Genomic DNA, 20,327 nt, shown 5'->3' with positions numbered 1-20,327 from the left:
TTGTGGATTCTGAGAACTCATAATTTCGGATGGGCTTGAAGAGTATAGGGGGACAGGAACTATCCTCCGAGAAAAACCGGAAGGAAGCTCTCTGAGAAACTGCTTCGTGATGTGTGAATTCATTTCACAGGGTTACACCACTCCTTCCTGGAGGAGTTTGCTAGCACTGTGTTTGTAGAATCTCACGAGTGATATCTTGGATAGCGTTGAATCCCATGGTGAATCGTGAAATCTCGAGACTCAGACAAATCCGCAGGGAGGATTCTCCTCAGAAACTCAAAGGAGTTTCTCCTCAGAAACTCCTTTGCTGTGGGTGAATTCGGCTCACAGAGTTCTATCATTGTTTCCATGGAGAAGCTTGCTAACAGTGTTTTCGCAGAACCTGCTCTAAGACACACAGTGGAGCTCCGAGACCACAAATAACCTCAGCTCGAAAACAAAAATATAGAAGCTTTCTGAGAAACTGCTTTGTGATGTGTGACTTCAACTCACTGAATTACACCTGTGCTTCATGGAGCCGTTGGCTACCCCTGTTTCTGTGGAATCTGGAAACTGATATTTCAGACCCCTTTGAGGACTACGGGGCCAAAGGAAATATCCTCCGTTACAAAGGAGAGGGAAGCTTTCTGAGAAACTTCTTTGTGATCTGTGAATTCATCTCACAGAATTGCAGCTTTCTCCTCCTGAAGCCCTTCGCGAAGACTGTTCTCGTGGAATTTGCAAAGCGATATTTGGGAGCTCATTGAGGGCTCCGGTGAAAAGGAAATAGCCTCAGATGCACACTGGCAAGAAGCTTTGTGAGAAACTGCATTGCGCTGTGTGAGTGCACCTCACAGAGTTACACTTTTCTCTTCAGTGATGAGTTTGACAAGACCGTTTCCTTGAAATCCGCAATGGGAGACTTCTTGGAGCTACGCAGCTTACCGTGACAAAGGAAGTATCCTCAGATAAAAATGACAGAAGCTTCCTCAGAAATTGCTTTCAGATACGTGACTTCATCTGACCGAGTTACATCACTGTTTCTTGGAGCCGTTCCCCAGCGCTGTTTTTGTGGATTCTGAGAACCGATATTTCGGATGGGTTTGGAGAGTGTGGGGAGAAAGGGAATATCCTCCGAGAAAAACCGGAGTGCAGCTTTCTGAGAAACAGCTTTGTGACGTGTGAGTTCATTTCAAAGGCTTACACCACTCTTGGGAGCCCACGGAGGGATATGGTGAAAAGAGAAACGTCCTCAGATACAAACTGGAAAGAAGCCTTCGGAGAAACTGCATTGTGACATGTGAATGCGACTCCTAGACTTCCACGCACCTTTTCACTGACCCGTTTGCTAACACTGTTTGATTGCAATCTGCACTGGGCTATTTCTCAGCGCAATGAAGCTCATGGTGACCAAGGAACTATCGTGAAATGAAAACTGGAAAGAGGCTTTGTGAGAAACTTCTCAGTGAAACGTGAATTCATCTCACAGAGTTCCCACTTAGTCTTCACGAAGCAGTTTGCTAACACCGTTTCCGTGGAATCTGCATAGTGCTATCTGGGAGCGCACTGAGGGCCCACGGTGAAAACGGAAACATCCTCAGGTCGTGACGAGAAAGAAGCTGTCTCCGAAATTGCTTTGTGATGTGTCAATTCACCACACAGAGATTCACCTTCCCTTCTTGTAGCAGTTGGCTAGCACTGTTTTCCTGGATTCCGCAAAGTGATATTTGGGAGCTCATTGAGGGCTACGGGGAAAAGGAAATAGCCTCCGATAAAAACTGGAAGGAAGCGTTCTGAGAAACTGCGTTGCGATGTGCGAATGCAACTCCCAGAGTGACACTTTTCTCTTCAGTGACCAGTTTGCTCACACAGTTTCCTTGAAATCTGCCTTGGGATGCTTCTTAGCGCAATGAAGCTTACGGGGACAAAGGAAATCTCCTCAGATCAAATGAAAAGAAGCTTTCTTAGAAACTGGTTTGCGATGTGTGAAATCATCTCCCAGCGTCACACCGGCGTTTCGTGGGGCAGTCGTTTAACACTGTCTCTCAGGAACCCGAGAAGGGCTACTTTGGATGGAATTGAGGCCTACGCTGAGGAAGGACATATCCCCAATTAAAAACGTGAGAGAAGCTTTGTGAGACACTTCTCTGTGCTACGTGAATTCAACACACAGAGTTACAGCTGAATCTTCAGGAAGCAGTTTGCTACCACTGTTTTCCTGGAATCTGCAAGGCGATATTTGGGGGCGCATTCAGGGCCCATGGTGCAAACGGAAACGTCCTCAGATGATAACTAGAAAGAAGCCGTCTCAGACATTGCTTTGTGATGTTGAATTCCCCACACGGAGCGTCACCTTTACCATCTTGTAGCAGTATGCTAACACTGTTTTCATGGATTCCGCAAAGGGATATTTGGGAGCTCATTGAGGCCTATGGTGAAAAGGGAAATGTCCTCAGACAAAAACAGGAAAGAAGTGTTTTGAGAAACGGCGTCGGGATGTGTGAATGCAACTCACGGAGTTACAGTTTTCTCTTCAGTGATCAACTTGCTAACACAGTTTTCCTGAAATCTGCCATGGCATATTTCTTAGCGCAATGAAGCTTACAGAGGACATATCCTCAGATAAAATGAGAAAGAAGCTGTCTTAGAAACTGGATTGTGATGTGAGAATTCATCTCACAGAGTTACACGCCCCTTTCATGGAAGAGTCATTTAACACGGTCTTTGAGGAACCTGAGGAGGGCTACTTTGGTTCGAATTCAGGCCTACGCTGAAATACCCTCGATGCAAAACGTGAGCGAAGCTGCGTGAGAAACTTCTCTGTGATACGTGAATTCATCACACAGAGTTACAACCGAGTCTTCAGGAAGCCGTTCGCTAACACTGTTTCCGTGGAATCTGCAAAGTGATATTTGGGGGCGCATTGAGGCCCATGGTGAACACGGAGACATCCTCCGATAATAACTAGAAAGAAGCTGTCTCAGAAATTGCTCTGTGATGTTGAATCCACCACACAGAGATTCACCTTTACCTTCTCGTAGCGGTTTGCTAACACCGTTGCCGTGGATTCTGCAAAGTGATCTTTGGGAGCTCATTGTGGGCTACGGGGAACAGAAAATATCCTCAGATAAGAACCGGAAAGAAGCTTTCTGAGAAACTGCCTTGCAGTGTGTGAATGCGCCTCACGGAGTTACACTTTTCTCTTCAGTGATCAGTTTGCCAGCACCTCGTTTTCTTGAAGTTTGCGACGAGATACTTCTCAGCGCTATGCAGCTTACGGTGACAAAGGAAATATCCTCAGATAAGAAATGAAAGAAGCTTCCTCGGGAATTGCTTTCAGATACGAGACTTCAGCTCCCGGAGTTGCATCACTGGGTCTTGGAGCCGTTTCCTAGCACGGTTTTTGTGGATTCTGAGAACTCATAATTTCGGATGGGCTTGAAGAGTATAGGGGGACAGGAACTATCCTCCGAGAAAAACCGGAAGGAAGCTCTCTGAGAAACTGCTTCGTGATGTGTGAATTCATTTTACAGGGTTACACCACTCCTTCCTGGAGGAGTTTGCTAGCACTGTGTTTGTAGAATCTCACGAGTGATATCTTGGATAGCGTTGAATCCCATGGTGAATCGTGAAATCTCGAGACTCAGACAAATCCGCAGGGAGGATTCTCCTCAGAAACTCAAAGGAGTTTCTCCTCAGAAACTCCTTTGCTGTGGGTGAATTCGGCTCACAGAGTTCTATCATTGTTTCCATGGAGAAGCTTGCTAACAGTGTTTTCGCAGAACCTGCTCTAAGACACACAGTGGAGCTCCGAGACCACAAATAACCTCAGCTCGAAAACAAAAATATAGAAGCTTTCTGAGAAACTGCTTTGTGATGTGTGACTTCAACTCACTGAATTACACCTGTGCTTCATGGAGCCGTTGGCTACCCCTGTTTCTGTGGAATCTGGAAACTGATATTTCAGACCCCTTTGAGGACTACGGGGCCAAAGGAAATATCCTCCGTTACAAAGGAGAGGGAAGCTTTCTGAGAAACTTCTTTGTGATCTGTGAATTCATCTCACAGAATTGCAGCTTTCTCCTCCTGAAGCCCTTCGCGAAGACTGTTCTCGTGGAATTTGCAAAGCGATATTTGGGAGCTCATTGAGGGCTCCGGTGAAAAGGAAATAGCCTCAGATGCACACTGGCAAGAAGCTTTGTGAGAAACTGCATTGCGCTGTGTGAGTGCACCTCACAGAGTTACACTTTTCTCTTCAGTGATGAGTTTGACAAGACCGTTTCCTTGAAATCCGCAATGGGAGACTTCTTGGAGCTACGCAGCTTACCGTGACAAAGGAAGTATCCTCAGATAAAAATGACAGAAGCTTCCTCAGAAATTGCTTTCAGATACGTGACTTCATCTGACCGAGTTACATCACTGTTTCTTGGAGCCGTTCCCCAGCGCTGTTTTTGTGGATTCTGAGAACCGATATTTCGGATGGGTTTGGAGAGTGTGGGGAGAAAGGGAATATCCTCCGAGAAAAACCGGAGTGCAGCTTTCTGAGAAACAGCTTTGTGACGTGTGAGTTCATTTCAAAGGCTTACACCACTCTTGGGAGCCCACGGAGGGATATGGTGAAAAGAGAAACGTCCTCAGATACAAACTGGAAAGAAGCCTTCGGAGAAACTGCATTGTGACATGTGAATGCGACTCCTAGACTTCCACGCACCTTTTCACTGACCCGTTTGCTAACACTGTTTGATTGCAATCTGCACTGGGCTATTTCTCAGCGCAATGAAGCTCATGGTGACCAAGGAACTATCGTGAAATGAAAACTGGAAAGAGGCTTTGTGAGAAACTTCTCAGTGAAACGTGAATTCATCTCACAGAGTTCCCACTTAGTCTTCACGAAGCAGTTTGCTAACACCGTTTCCGTGGAATCTGCATAGTGCTATCTGGGAGCGCACTGAGGGCCCACGGTGAAAACGGAAACATCCTCAGGTCGTGACGAGAAAGAAGCTGTCTCCGAAATTGCTTTGTGATGTGTCAATTCACCACACAGAGATTCACCTTCCCTTCTTGTAGCAGTTGGCTAGCACTGTTTTCCTGGATTCCGCAAAGTGATATTTGGGAGCTCATTGAGGGCTACGGGGAAAAGGAAATAGCCTCCGATAAAAACTGGAAGGAAGCGTTCTGAGAAACTGCGTTGCGATGTGCGAATGCAACTCCCAGAGTGACACTTTTCTCTTCAGTGACCAGTTTGCTCACACAGTTTCCTTGAAATCTGCCTTGGGATGCTTCTTAGCGCAATGAAGCTTACGGGGACAAAGGAAATCTCCTCAGATCAAATGAAAAGAAGCTTTCTTAGAAACTGGTTTGCGATGTGTGAAATCATCTCCCAGCGTCACACCGGCGTTTCGTGGGGCAGTCGTTTAACACTGTCTCTCAGGAACCCGAGAAGGGCTACTTTGGATGGAATTGAGGCCTACGCTGAGGAAGGACATATCCCCAATTAAAAACGTGAGAGAAGCTTTGTGAGACACTTCTCTGTGCTACGTGAATTCAACACACAGAGTTACAGCTGAATCTTCAGGAAGCAGTTTGCTACCACTGTTTTCCTGGAATCTGCAAGGCGATATTTGGGGGCGCATTCAGGGCCCATGGTGCAAACGGAAACGTCCTCAGATGATAACTAGAAAGAAGCCGTCTCAGACATTGCTTTGTGATGTTGAATTCCCCACACGGAGCGTCACCTTTACCATCTTGTAGCAGTATGCTAACACTGTTTTCATGGATTCCGCAAAGGGATATTTGGGAGCTCATTGAGGCCTATGGTGAAAAGGGAAATGTCCTCAGACAAAAACAGGAAAGAAGTGTTTTGAGAAACGGCGTCGGGATGTGTGAATGCAACTCACGGAGTTACAGTTTTCTCTTCAGTGATCAACTTGCTAACACAGTTTTCCTGAAATCTGCCATGGCATATTTCTTAGCGCAATGAAGCTTACAGAGGACATATCCTCAGATAAAATGAGAAAGAAGCTGTCTTAGAAACTGGATTGTGATGTGAGAATTCATCTCACAGAGTTACACGCCCCTTTCATGGAAGAGTCATTTAACACGGTCTTTGAGGAACCTGAGGAGGGCTACTTTGGTTCGAATTCAGGCCTACGCTGAAATACCCTCGATGCAAAACGTGAGCGAAGCTGCGTGAGAAACTTCTCTGTGATACGTGAATTCATCACACAGAGTTACAACCGAGTCTTCAGGAAGCCGTTCGCTAACACTGTTTCCGTGGAATCTGCAAAGTGATATTTGGGGGCGCATTGAGGCCCATGGTGAACACGGAGACATCCTCCGATAATAACTAGAAAGAAGCTGTCTCAGAAATTGCTCTGTGATGTTGAATCCACCACACAGAGATTCACCTTTACCTTCTCGTAGCGGTTTGCTAACACCGTTGCCGTGGATTCTGCAAAGTGATCTTTGGGAGCTCATTGTGGGCTACGGGGAACAGAAAATATCCTCAGATAAGAACCGGAAAGAAGCTTTCTGAGAAACTGCCTTGCGGTGTGTGAATGCGCCTCACGGAGTTACACTTTTCTCTTCAGTGATCAGTTTGCCAGCACCTCGTTTTCTTGAAGTTTGCGACGAGATACTTCTCAGCGCTATGCAGCTTACGGTGACAAAGGAAATATCCTCAGATAAGAAATGAAAGAAGCTTCCTCGGGAATTGCTTTCAGATACGAGACTTCAGCTCCCGGAGTTGCATCACTGGGTCTTGGAGCCGTTTCCTAGCACGGTTTTTGTGGATTCTGAGAACTCATAATTTCGGATGGGCTTGAAGAGTATAGGGGGACAGGAACTATCCTCCGAGAAAAACCGGAAGGAAGCTCTCTGAGAAACTGCTTCGTGATGTGTGAATTCATTTCACAGGGTTACACCACTCCTTCCTGGAGGAGTTTGCTAGCACTGTGTTTGTAGAATCTCACGAGTGATATCTTGGATAGCGTTGAATCCCATGGTGAATCGTGAAATCTCGAGACTCAGACAAATCCGCAGGGAGGATTCTCCTCAGAAACTCAAAGGAGTTTCTCCTCAGAAACTCCTTTGCTGTGGGTGAATTCGGCTCACAGAGTTCTATCATTGTTTCCATGGAGAAGCTTGCTAACAGTGTTTTCGCAGAACCTGCTCTAAGACACACAGTGGAGCTCCGAGACCACAAATAACCTCAGCTCGAAAACAAAAATATAGAAGCTTTCTGAGAAACTGCTTTGTGATGTGTGACTTCAACTCACTGAATTACACCTGTGCTTCATGGAGCCGTTGGCTACCCCTGTTTCTGTGGAATCTGGAAACTGATATTTCAGACCCCTTTGAGGACTACGGGGCCAAAGGAAATATCCTCCGTTACAAAGGAGAGGGAAGCTTTCTGAGAAACTTCTTTGTGATCTGTGAATTCATCTCACAGAATTGCAGCTTTCTCCTCCTGAAGCCCTTCGCGAAGACTGTTCTCGTGGAATTTGCAAAGCGATATTTGGGAGCTCATTGAGGGCTCCGGTGAAAAGGAAATAGCCTCAGATGCACACTGGCAAGAAGCTTTGTGAGAAACTGCATTGCGCTGTGTGAGTGCACCTCACAGAGTTACACTTTTCTCTTCAGTGATGAGTTTGACAAGACCGTTTCCTTGAAATCCGCAATGGGAGACTTCTTGGAGCTACGCAGCTTACCGTGACAAAGGAAGTATCCTCAGATAAAAATGACAGAAGCTTCCTCAGAAATTGCTTTCAGATACGTGACTTCATCTGACCGAGTTACATCACTGTTTCTTGGAGCCGTTCCCCAGCGCTGTTTTTGTGGATTCTGAGAACCGATATTTCGGATGGGTTTGGAGAGTGTGGGGAGAAAGGGAATATCCTCCGAGAAAAACCGGAGTGCAGCTTTCTGAGAAACAGCTTTGTGACGTGTGAGTTCATTTCAAAGGCTTACACCACTCTTGGGAGCCCACGGAGGGATATGGTGAAAAGAGAAACGTCCTCAGATACAAACTGGAAAGAAGCCTTCGGAGAAACTGCATTGTGACATGTGAATGCGACTCCTAGACTTCCACGCACCTTTTCACTGACCCGTTTGCTAACACTGTTTGATTGCAATCTGCACTGGGCTATTTCTCAGCGCAATGAAGCTCATGGTGACCAAGGAACTATCGTGAAATGAAAACTGGAAAGAGGCTTTGTGAGAAACTTCTCAGTGAAACGTGAATTCATCTCACAGAGTTCCCACTTAGTCTTCACGAAGCAGTTTGCTAACACCGTTTCCGTGGAATCTGCATAGTGCTATCTGGGAGCGCACTGAGGGCCCACGGTGAAAACGGAAACATCCTCAGGTCGTGACGAGAAAGAAGCTGTCTCCGAAATTGCTTTGTGATGTGTCAATTCACCACACAGAGATTCACCTTCCCTTCTTGTAGCAGTTGGCTAGCACTGTTTTCCTGGATTCCGCAAAGTGATATTTGGGAGCTCATTGAGGGCTACGGGGAAAAGGAAATAGCCTCCGATAAAAACTGGAAGGAAGCGTTCTGAGAAACTGCGTTGCGATGTGCGAATGCAACTCCCAGAGTGACACTTTTCTCTTCAGTGACCAGTTTGCTCACACAGTTTCCTTGAAATCTGCCTTGGGATGCTTCTTAGCGCAATGAAGCTTACGGGGACAAAGGAAATCTCCTCAGATCAAATGAAAAGAAGCTTTCTTAGAAACTGGTTTGCGATGTGTGAAATCATCTCCCAGCGTCACACCGGCGTTTCGTGGGGCAGTCGTTTAACACTGTCTCTCAGGAACCCGAGAAGGGCTACTTTGGATGGAATTGAGGCCTACGCTGAGGAAGGACATATCCCCAATTAAAAACGTGAGAGAAGCTTTGTGAGACACTTCTCTGTGCTACGTGAATTCAACACACAGAGTTACAGCTGAATCTTCAGGAAGCAGTTTGCTACCACTGTTTTCCTGGAATCTGCAAGGCGATATTTGGGGGCGCATTCAGGGCCCATGGTGCAAACGGAAACGTCCTCAGATGATAACTAGAAAGAAGCCGTCTCAGACATTGCTTTGTGATGTTGAATTCCCCACACGGAGCGTCACCTTTACCATCTTGTAGCAGTATGCTAACACTGTTTTCATGGATTCCGCAAAGGGATATTTGGGAGCTCATTGAGGCCTATGGTGAAAAGGGAAATGTCCTCAGACAAAAACAGGAAAGAAGTGTTTTGAGAAACGGCGTCGGGATGTGTGAATGCAACTCACGGAGTTACAGTTTTCTCTTCAGTGATCAACTTGCTAACACAGTTTTCCTGAAATCTGCCATGGCATATTTCTTAGCGCAATGAAGCTTACAGAGGACATATCCTCAGATAAAATGAGAAAGAAGCTGTCTTAGAAACTGGATTGTGATGTGAGAATTCATCTCACAGAGTTACACGCCCCTTTCATGGAAGAGTCATTTAACACGGTCTTTGAGGAACCTGAGGAGGGCTACTTTGGTTCGAATTCAGGCCTACGCTGAAATACCCTCGATGCAAAACGTGAGCGAAGCTGCGTGAGAAACTTCTCTGTGATACGTGAATTCATCACACAGAGTTACAACCGAGTCTTCAGGAAGCCGTTCGCTAACACTGTTTCCGTGGAATCTGCAAAGTGATATTTGGGGGCGCATTGAGGCCCATGGTGAACACGGAGACATCCTCCGATAATAACTAGAAAGAAGCTGTCTCAGAAATTCCTCTGTGATGTTGAATCCACCACACAGAGATTCACCTTTACCTTCTCGTAGCGGTTTGCTAACACTGTTGCCGTGGATTCTGCAAAGTGATCTTTGGGAGCTCATTGTGGGCTACGGGGAACAGAAAATATCCTCAGATAAGAACCGGAAAGAAGCTTTCTGAGAAACTGCCTTGCGGTGTGTGAATGCGCCTCACGGAGTTACACTTTTCTCTTCAGTGATCAGTTTGCCAGCACCTCGTTTTCTTGAAGTTTGCGACGAGATACTTCTCAGCGCTATGCAGCTTACGGTGACAAAGGAAATATCCTCAGATAAGAAATGAAAGAAGCTTCCTCGGGAATTGCTTTCAGATACGAGACTTCAGCTCCCGGAGTTGCATCACTGGGTCTTGGAGCCGTTTCCTAGCACGGTTTTTGTGGATTCTGAGAACTCATAATTTCGGATGGGCTTGAAGAGTATAGGGGGATGGGAACTATCCTCCGAGAAAAACCGGAAGGAAGCTCTCTGAGAAACTGCTTCGTGATGTGTGAATTCATTTCACAGGGTTACACCACTCCTTCCTGGAGGAGTTTGCTAGCACTGTGTTTGTAGAATCTCACGAGTGATATCTTGGATAGCGTTGAATCCCATGGTGAATCGTGAAATCTCGAGACTCAGACAAATCCGCAGGGAGGATTCTCCTCAGAAACTCAAAGGAGTTTCTCCTCAGAAACTCCTTTGCTGTGGGTGAATTCGGCTCACAGAGTTCTATCATTGTTTCCATGGAGAAGCTTGCTAACAGTGTTTTCGCAGAACCTGCTCTAAGACACACAGTGGAGCTCCGAGACCACAAATAACCTCAGCTCGAAAACAAAAATATAGAAGCTTTCTGAGAAACTGCTTTGTGATGTGTGACTTCAACTCACTGAATTACACCTGTGCTTCATGGAGCCGTTGGCTACCCCTGTTTCTGTGGAATCTGGAAACTGATATTTCAGACCCCTTTGAGGACTACGGGGCCAAAGGAAATATCCTCCGTTACAAAGGAGAGGGAAGCTTTCTGAGAAACTTCTTTGTGATCTGTGAATTCATCTCACAGAATTGCAGCTTTCTCCTCCTGAAGCCCTTCGCGAAGACTGTTCTCGTGGAATTTGCAAAGCGATATTTGGGAGCTCATTGAGGGCTCCGGTGAAAAGGAAATAGCCTCAGATGCACACTGGCAAGAAGCTTTGTGAGAAACTGCATTGCGCTGTGTGAGTGCACCTCACAGAGTTACACTTTTCTCTTCAGTGATGAGTTTGACAAGACCGTTTCCTTGAAATCCGCAATGGGAGACTTCTTGGAGCTACGCAGCTTACCGTGACAAAGGAAGTATCCTCAGATAAAAATGACAGAAGCTTCCTCAGAAATTGCTTTCAGATACGTGACTTCATCTGACCGAGTTACATCACTGTTTCTTGGAGCCGTTCCCCAGCGCTGTTTTTGTGGATTCTGAGAACCGATATTTCGGATGGGTTTGGAGAGTGTGGGGAGAAAGGGAATATCCTCCGAGAAAAACCGGAGTGCAGCTTTCTGAGAAACAGCTTTGTGACGTGTGAGTTCATTTCAAAGGCTTACACCACTCTTGGGAGCCCACGGAGGGATATGGTGAAAAGAGAAACGTCCTCAGATACAAACTGGAAAGAAGCCTTCGGAGAAACTGCATTGTGACATGTGAATGCGACTCCTAGACTTCCACGCACCTTTTCACTGACCCGTTTGCTAACACTGTTTGATTGCAATCTGCACTGGGCTATTTCTCAGCGCAATGAAGCTCATGGTGACCAAGGAACTATCGTGAAATGAAAACTGGAAAGAGGCTTTGTGAGAAACTTCTCAGTGAAACGTGAATTCATCTCACAGAGTTCCCACTTAGTCTTCACGAAGCAGTTTGCTAACACCGTTTCCGTGGAATCTGCATAGTGCTATCTGGGAGCGCACTGAGGGCCCACGGTGAAAACGGAAACATCCTCAGGTCGTGACGAGAAAGAAGCTGTCTCCGAAATTGCTTTGTGATGTGTCAATTCACCACACAGAGATTCACCTTCCCTTCTTGTAGCAGTTGGCTAGCACTGTTTTCCTGGATTCCGCAAAGTGATATTTGGGAGCTCATTGAGGGCTACGGGGAAAAGGAAATAGCCTCCGATAAAAACTGGAAGGAAGCGTTCTGAGAAACTGCGTTGCGATGTGCGAATGCAACTCCCAGAGTGACACTTTTCTCTTCAGTGACCAGTTTGCTCACACAGTTTCCTTGAAATCTGCCTTGGGATGCTTCTTAGCGCAATGAAGCTTACGGGGACAAAGGAAATCTCCTCAGATCAAATGAAAAGAAGCTTTCTTAGAAACTGGTTTGCGATGTGTGAAATCATCTCCCAGCGTCACACCGGCGTTTCGTGGGGCAGTCGTTTAACACTGTCTCTCAGGAACCCGAGAAGGGCTACTTTGGATGGAATTGAGGCCTACGCTGAGGAAGGACATATCCCCAATTAAAAACGTGAGAGAAGCTTTGTGAGACACTTCTCTGTGCTACGTGAATTCAACACACAGAGTTACAGCTGAATCTTCAGGAAGCAGTTTGCTACCACTGTTTTCCTGGAATCTGCAAGGCGATATTTGGGGGCGCATTCAGGGCCCATGGTGCAAACGGAAACGTCCTCAGATGATAACTAGAAAGAAGCCGTCTCAGACATTGCTTTGTGATGTTGAATTCCCCACACGGAGCGTCACCTTTACCATCTTGTAGCAGTATGCTAACACTGTTTTCATGGATTCCGCAAAGGGATATTTGGGAGCTCATTGAGGCCTATGGTGAAAAGGGAAATGTCCTCAGACAAAAACAGGAAAGAAGTGTTTTGAGAAACGGCGTCGGGATGTGTGAATGCAACTCACGGAGTTACAGTTTTCTCTTCAGTGATCAACTTGCTAACACAGTTTTCCTGAAATCTGCCATGGCATATTTCTTAGCGCAATGAAGCTCACAGAGGACATATCCTCAGATAAAATGAGAAAGAAGCTGTCTTAGAAACTGGATTGTGATGTGAGAATTCATCTCACAGAGTTACACGCCCCTTTCATGGAAGAGTCATTTAACACGGTCTTTGAGGAACCTGAGGAGGGCTACTTTGGTTCGAATTCAGGCCTACGCTGAAATACCCTCGATGCAAAACGTGAGCGAAGCTGCGTGAGAAACTTCTCTGTGATACGTGAATTCATCACACAGAGTTACAACCGAGTCTTCAGGAAGCCGTTCGCTAACACTGTTTCCGTGGAATCTGCAAAGTGATATTTGGGGGCGCATTGAGGCCCATGGTGAACACGGAGACATCCTCCGATAATAACTAGAAAGAAGCTGTCTCAGAAATTGCTCTGTGATGTTGAATCCACCACACAGAGATTCACCTTTACCTTCTCGTAGCGGTTTGCTAACACCGTTGCCGTGGATTCTGCAAAGTGATCTTTGGGAGCTCATTGTGGGCTACGGGGAACAGAAAATATCCTCAGATAAGAACCGGAAAGAAGCTTTCTGAGAAACTGCCTTGCGGTGTGTGAATGCGCCTCACGGAGTTACACTTTTCTCTTCAGTGATCAGTTTGCCAGCACCTCGTTTTCTTGAAGTTTGCGACGAGATACTTCTCAGCGCTATGCAGCTTACGGTGACAAAGGAAATATCCTCAGATAAGAAATGAAAGAAGCTTCCTCGGGAATTGCTTTCAGATACGAGACTTCAGCTCCCGGAGTTGCATCACTGGGTCTTGGAGCCGTTTCCTAGCACGGTTTTTGTGGATTCTGAGAACTCATAATTTCGGATGGGCTTGAAGAGTATAGGGGGACGGGAACTATCCTCCGAGAAAAACCGGAAGGAAGCTCTCTGAGAAACTGCTTCGTGATGTGTGAATTCATTTCACAGGGTTACACCACTCCTTCCTGGAGGAGTTTGCTAGCACTGTGTTTGTAGAATCTCACGAGTGATATCTTGGATAGCGTTGAATCCCATGGTGAATCGTGAAATCTCGAGACTCAGACAAATCCGCAGGGAGGATTCTCCTCAGAAACTCAAAGGAGTTTCTCCTCAGAAACTCCTTTGCTGTGGGTGAATTCGGCTCACAGAGTTCTATCATTGTTTCCATGGAGAAGCTTGCTAACAGTGTTTTCGCAGAACCTGCTCTAAGACACACAGTGGAGCTCTGAGACCACAAATAACCTCAGCTCGAAAACAAAAATATAGAAGCTTTCTGAGAAACTGCTTTGTGATGTGTGACTTCAACTCACTGAATTACACCTGTGCTTCATGGAGCCGTTGGCTACCCCTGTTTCTGTGGAATCTGGAAACTGATATTTCAGACCCCTTTGAGGACTACGGGGCCAAAGGAAATATCCTCCGTTACAAAGGAGAGGGAAGCTTTCTGAGAAACTTCTTTGTGATCTGTGAATTCATCTCACAGAATTGCAGCTTTCTCCTCCTGAAGCCCTTCGCGAAGACTGTTCTCGTGGAATTTGCAAAGCGATATTTGGGAGCTCATTGAGGGCTCCGGTGAAAAGGAAATAGCCTCAGATGCACACTGGCAAGAAGCTTTGTGAGAAACTGCATTGCGCTGTGTGAGTGCACCTCACAGAGTTACACTTTTCTCTTCAGTGATGAGTTTGACAAGACCGTTTCCTTGAAATCCGCAATGGGAGACTTCTTGGAGCTACGCAGCTTACCGTGACAAAGGAAGTATCCTCAGATAAAAATGACAGAAGCTTCCTCAGAAATTGCTTTCAGATACGTGACTTCATCTGACCGAGTTACATCACTGTTTCTTGGAGCCGTTCCCCAGCGCTGTTTTTGTGGATTCTGAGAACCGATATTTCGGATGGGTTTGGAGAGTGTGGGGAGAAAGGGAATATCCTCCGAGAAAAACCGGAGTGCAGCTTTCTGAGAAACAGCTTTGTGACGTGTGAGTTCATTTCAAAGGCTTACACCACTCTTGGGAGCCCACGGAGGGATATGGTGAAAAGAGAAACGTCCTCAGATACAAACTGGAAAGAAGCCTTCGGAGAAACTGCATTGTGACATGTGAATGCGACTCCTAGACTTCCACGCACCTTTTCACTGGCCCATTTGCTAACACTGTTTGATTGCAATCTGCACTGGGCTATTTCTCAGCGCAATGAAGCTCATGGTGACCAAGGAACTATCATGAAATGAAAACTGGAAAGAGGCTTTGGGAGAAACTTCTCAGTGAAACGTGAATTCATCTCACAGAGTTCCCACTTAGTCTTCACGAAGCAGTTTGCTAACACCGTTTCCGTGGAATCTGCATAGTGCTATCTGGGAGCGCACTGAGGGCCCACGGTGAAAACGGAAACATCCTCAGGTCGTGACGAGAAAGAAGCTGTCTCCGAAATTGCTTTGTGATGTGTCAATTCACCACACAGAGATTCACCTTCCCTTCTTGTAGCAGTTGGCTAGCACTGTTTTCCTGGATTCCGCAAAGTGATATTTGGGAGCTCATTGAGGGCTACGGGGAAAAGGAAATAGCCTCCGATAAAAACTGGAAGGAAGCGTTCTGAGAAACTGCGTTGCGATGTGCGAATGCAACTCCCAGAGTGACACTTTTCTCTTCAGTGACCAGTTTGCTCACACAGTTTCCTTGAAATCTGCCTTGGGATGCTTCTTAGCGCAATGAAGCTTACGGGGACAAAGGAAATCTCCTCAGATCAAATGAAAAGAAGCTTTCTTAGAAACTGGTTTGCGATGTGTGAAATCATCTCCCAGCGTCACACCGGCGTTTCGTGGGGCAGTCGTTTAACACTGTCTCTCAGGAACCCGAGAAGGGCTACTTTGGATGGAATTGAGGCCTACGCTGAGGAAGGACATATCCCCAATTAAAAACGTGAGAGAAGCTTTGTGAGACACTTCTCTGTGCTACGTGAATTCAACACACAGAGTTACAGCTGAATCTTCAGGAAGCAGTTTGCTACCACTGTTTTCCTGGAATCTGCAAGGCGATATTTGGGGGCGCATTCAGGGCCCATGGTGCAAACGGAAACGTCCTCAGATGATAACTAGAAAGAAGCCGTCTCAGACATTGCTTTGTGATGTTGAATTCCCCACACGGAGCGTCACCTTTACCATCTTGTAGCAGTATGCTAACACTGTTTTCATGGATTCCGCAAAGGGATATTTGGGAGCCCATTGAGGCCTATGGTGAAAAGGGAAATGTCCTCAGACAAAAACAGGAAAGAAGTGTTTTGAGAAACGGCGTCGGGATGTGTGAATGCAACTCACGGAGTTACAGTTTTCTCTTCAGTGATCAACTTGCTAACACAGTTTTCCTGAAATCTGCCATGGCATATTTCTTAGCGCAATGAAGCTCACAGAGGACATATCCTCAGATAAAATGAGAAAGAAGCTGTCTTAGAAACTGGATTGTGATGTGAGAATTCATCTCACAGAGTTACACGCCCCTTTCATGGAAGAGTCATTTAACACGGTCTTTGAGGAACCTGAGGAGGGCTACTTTGGTTCGAATTCAGGCCTACGCTGAAATACCCTCGATGCAAAACGTGAGCGAAGCTGCGTGAGAAACTTCTCTGTGATACGTGAATTCATCACACAGAGTTACAACCGAGTCTTCAGGAAGCCGTTCGCTAACACTGTTTCCGTGGAATCTGCAAAGTGATATTTGGGGGCGCATTGAGGCCCATGGTGAACACGGAGACATCCTCCGATAATAACTAGAAAGAAGCTGTCTCAGAAATTGCTCTGTGATGTTGAATCCACCACACAGAGATTCACCTTTACCTTCTCGTAGCGGTTTGCTAACACCGTTGCCGTGGATTCTGCAAAGTGATCTTTGGGAGCTCATTGTGGGCTACGGGGAACAGAAAATATCCTCAGATAAGAACCGGAAAGAAGCTTTCTGAGAAACTGCCTTGCGGTGTGTGAATGCGCCTCACGGAGTTACACTTTTCTCTTCAGTGATCAGTTTGCCAGCACCTCGTTTTCTTGAAGTTTGCGACGAGATACTTCTCAGCGCTATGCAGCTTACGGTGACAAAGGAAATATCCTCAGATAAGAAATGAAAGAAGCTTCCTCGGGAATTGCTTTCAGATACGAGACTTCAGCTCCCGGAGTTGCATCACTGGGTCTTGGAGCCGTTTCCTAGCACGGTTTTTGTGGATTCTGAGAACTCATAATTTCGGATGGGCTTGAAGAGTATAGGGGGACAGGAACTATCCTCCGAGAAAAACCGGAAGGAAGCTCTCTGAGAAACTGCTTCGTGATGTGTGAATTCATTTCACAGGGTTACACCACTCCTTCCTGGAGGAGTTTGCTAGCACTGTGTTTGTAGAATCTCACGAGTGATATCTTGGATAGCGTTGAATCCCATGGTGAATCGTGAAATCTCGAGACTCAGACAAATCCGCAGGGAGGATTCTCCTCAGAAACTCAAAGGAGTTTCTCCTCAGAAACTCCTTTGCTGTGGGTGAATTCGGCTCACAGAGTTCTATCATTGTTTCCATGGAGAAGCTTGCTAACAGTGTTTTCGCAGAACCTGCTCTAAGACACACAGTGGAGCTCCGAGACCACAAATAACCTCAGCTCGAAAACAAAAATATAGAAGCTTTCTGAGAAACTGCTTTGTGATGTGTGACTTCAACTCACTGAATTACACCTGTGCTTCATGGAGCCGTTGGCTACCCCTGTTTCTGTGGAATCTGGAAACTGATATTTCAGACCCCTTTGAGGACTACGGGGCCAAAGGAAATATCCTCCGTTACAAAGGAGAGGGAAGCTTTCTGAGAAACTTCTTTGTGATCTGTGAATTCATCTCACAGAATTGCAGCTTTCTCCTCCTGAAGCCCTTCGCGAAGACTGTTCTCGTGGAATTTGCAAAGCGATATTTGGGAGCTCATTGAGGGCTCCGGTGAAAAGGAAATAGCCTCAGATGCACACTGGCAAGAAGCTTTGTGAGAAACTGCATTGCGCTGTGTGAGTGCACCTCACAGAGTTACACTTTTCTCTTCAGTGATGAGTTTGACAAGACCGTTTCCTTGAAATCCGCAATGGGAGACTTCTTGGAGCTACGCAGCTTACCGTGACAAAGGAAGTATCCTCAGATAAAAATGACAGAAGCTTCCTCAGAAATTGCTTTCAGATACGTGACTTCATCTGACCGAGTTACATCACTGTTTCTTGGAGCCGTTCCCCAGCGCTGTTTTTGTGGATTCTGAGAACCGATATTTCGGATGGGTTTGGAGAGTGTGGGGAGAAAGGGAATATCCTCCGAGAAAAACCGGAGTGCAGCTTTCTGAGAAACAGCTTTGTGACGTGTGAGTTCATTTCAAAGGCTTACACCACTCTTGGGAGCCCACGGAGGGATATGGTGAAAAGAGAAACGTCCTCAGATACAAACTGGAAAGAAGCCTTCGGAGAAACGGCATTGTGACATGTGAATGCGACTCCTAGACTTCCACGCACCTTTTCACTGACCCGTTTGCTAACACTGTTTGATTGCAATCTGCACTGGGCTATTTCTCAGCGCAATGAAGCTCATGGTGACCAAGGAACTATCGTGAAATGAAAACTGGAAAGAGGCTTTGTGAGAAACTTCTCAGTGAAACGTGAATTCATCTCACAGAGTTCCCACTTAGTCTTCACGAAGCAGTTTGCTAACACCGTTTCCGTGGAATCTGCATAGTGCTATCTGGGAGCGCACTGAGGGCCCACGGTGAAAACGGAAACATCCTCAGGTCGTGACGAGAAAGAAGCTGTCTCCGAAATTGCTTTGTGATGTGTCAATTCACCACACAGAGATTCACCTTCCCTTCTTGTAGCAGTTGGCTAGCACTGTTTTCCTGGATTCCGCAAAGTGATATTTGGGAGCTCATTGAGGGCTACGGGGAAAAGGAAATAGCCTCCGATAAAAACTGGAAGGAAGCGTTCTGAGAAACTGCGTTGCGATGTGCGAATGCAACTCCCAGAGTGACACTTTTCTCTTCAGTGACCAGTTTGCTCACACAGTTTCCTTGAAATCTGCCTTGGGATGCTTCTTAGCACAATGAAGCTTACGGGGACAAAGGAAATCTCCTCAGATCAAATGAAAAGAAGCTTTCTTAGAAACTGGTTTGCGATGTGTGAAATCATCTCCCAGCGTCACACCGGCGTTTCGTGGGGCAGTCGTTTAACACTGTCTCTCAGGAACCCGAGAAGGGCTACTTTGGATGGAATTGAGGCCTACGCTGAGGAAGGACATATCCCCAATTAAAAACGTGAGAGAAGCTTTGTGAGACACTTCTCTGTGCTACGTGAATTCAACACACAGAGTTACAGCTGAATCTTCAGGAAGCAGTTTGCTACCACTGTTTTCCTGGAATCTGCAAGGCGATATTTGGGGGCGCATTCAGGGCCCATGGTGCAAACGGAAACGTCCTCAGATGATAACTAGAAAGAAGCCGTCTCAGACATTGCTTTGTGATGTTGAATTCCCCACACGGAGCGTCACCTTTACCATCTTGTAGCAGTATGCTAACACTGTTTTCATGGATTCCGCAAAGGGATATTTGGGAGCTCATTGAGGCCTATGGTGAAAAGGGAAATGTCCTCAGACAAAAACAGGAAAGAAGTGTTTTGAGAAACGGCGTCGGGATGTGTGAATGCAACTCACGGAGTTACAGTTTTCTCTTCAGTGATCAACTTGCTAACACAGTTTTCCTGAAATCTGCCATGGCATATTTCTTAGCGCAATGAAGCTCAAAGAGGACATATCCTCAGATAAAATGAGAAAGAAGCTGTCTTAGAAACTGGATTGTGATGTGAGAATTCATCTCACAGAGTTACACGCCCCTTTCATGGAAGAGTCATTTAACACGGTCTTTGAGGAACCTGAGGAGGGCTACTTTGGTTCGAATTCAGGCCTACGCTGAAATACCCTCGATGCAAAACGTGAGCGAAGCTGCGTGAGAAACTTCTCTGTGATACGTGAATTCATCACACAGAGTTACAACCGAGTCTTCAGGAAGCCGTTCGCTAACACTGTTTCCGTGGAATCTGCAAAGTGATATTTGGGGGCGCATTGAGGCCCATGGTGAACACGGAGACATCCTCCGATAATAACTAGAAAGAAGCTGTCTCAGAAATTGCTCTGTGATGTTGAATCCACCACACAGAGATTCACCTTTACCTTCTCGTAGCGGTTTGCTAACACCGTTGCCGTGGATTCTGCAAAGTGATCTTTGGGAGCTCATTGTGGGCTACGGGGAACAGAAAATATCCTCAGATAAGAACCGGAAAGAAGCTTTCTGAGAAACTGCCTTGCGGTGTGTGAATGCGCCTCACGGAGTTACACTTTTCTCTTCAGTGATCAGTTTGCCAGCACCTCGTTTTCTTGAAGTTTGCGACGAGATACTTCTCAGCGCTATGCAGCTTACGGTGACAAAGGAAATATCCTCAGATAAGAAATGAAAGAAGCTTCCTCGGGAATTGCTTTCAGATACGAGACTTCAGCTCCCGGAGTTGCATCACTGGGTCTTGGAGCCGTTTCCTAGCACGGTTTTTGTGGATTCTGAGAACTCATAATTTCGGATGGGC

Source organism: Macaca nemestrina, chromosome Y, assembly GCF_043159975.1.
Source record: "Macaca nemestrina isolate mMacNem1 chromosome Y, mMacNem.hap1, whole genome shotgun sequence".
Lineage (NCBI taxonomy): Eukaryota > Metazoa > Chordata > Mammalia > Primates > Cercopithecidae > Macaca > Macaca nemestrina.
The sequence above is the reverse complement of the archived record's forward strand: the minus strand, read 5'-3'. Positions refer to the sequence as shown.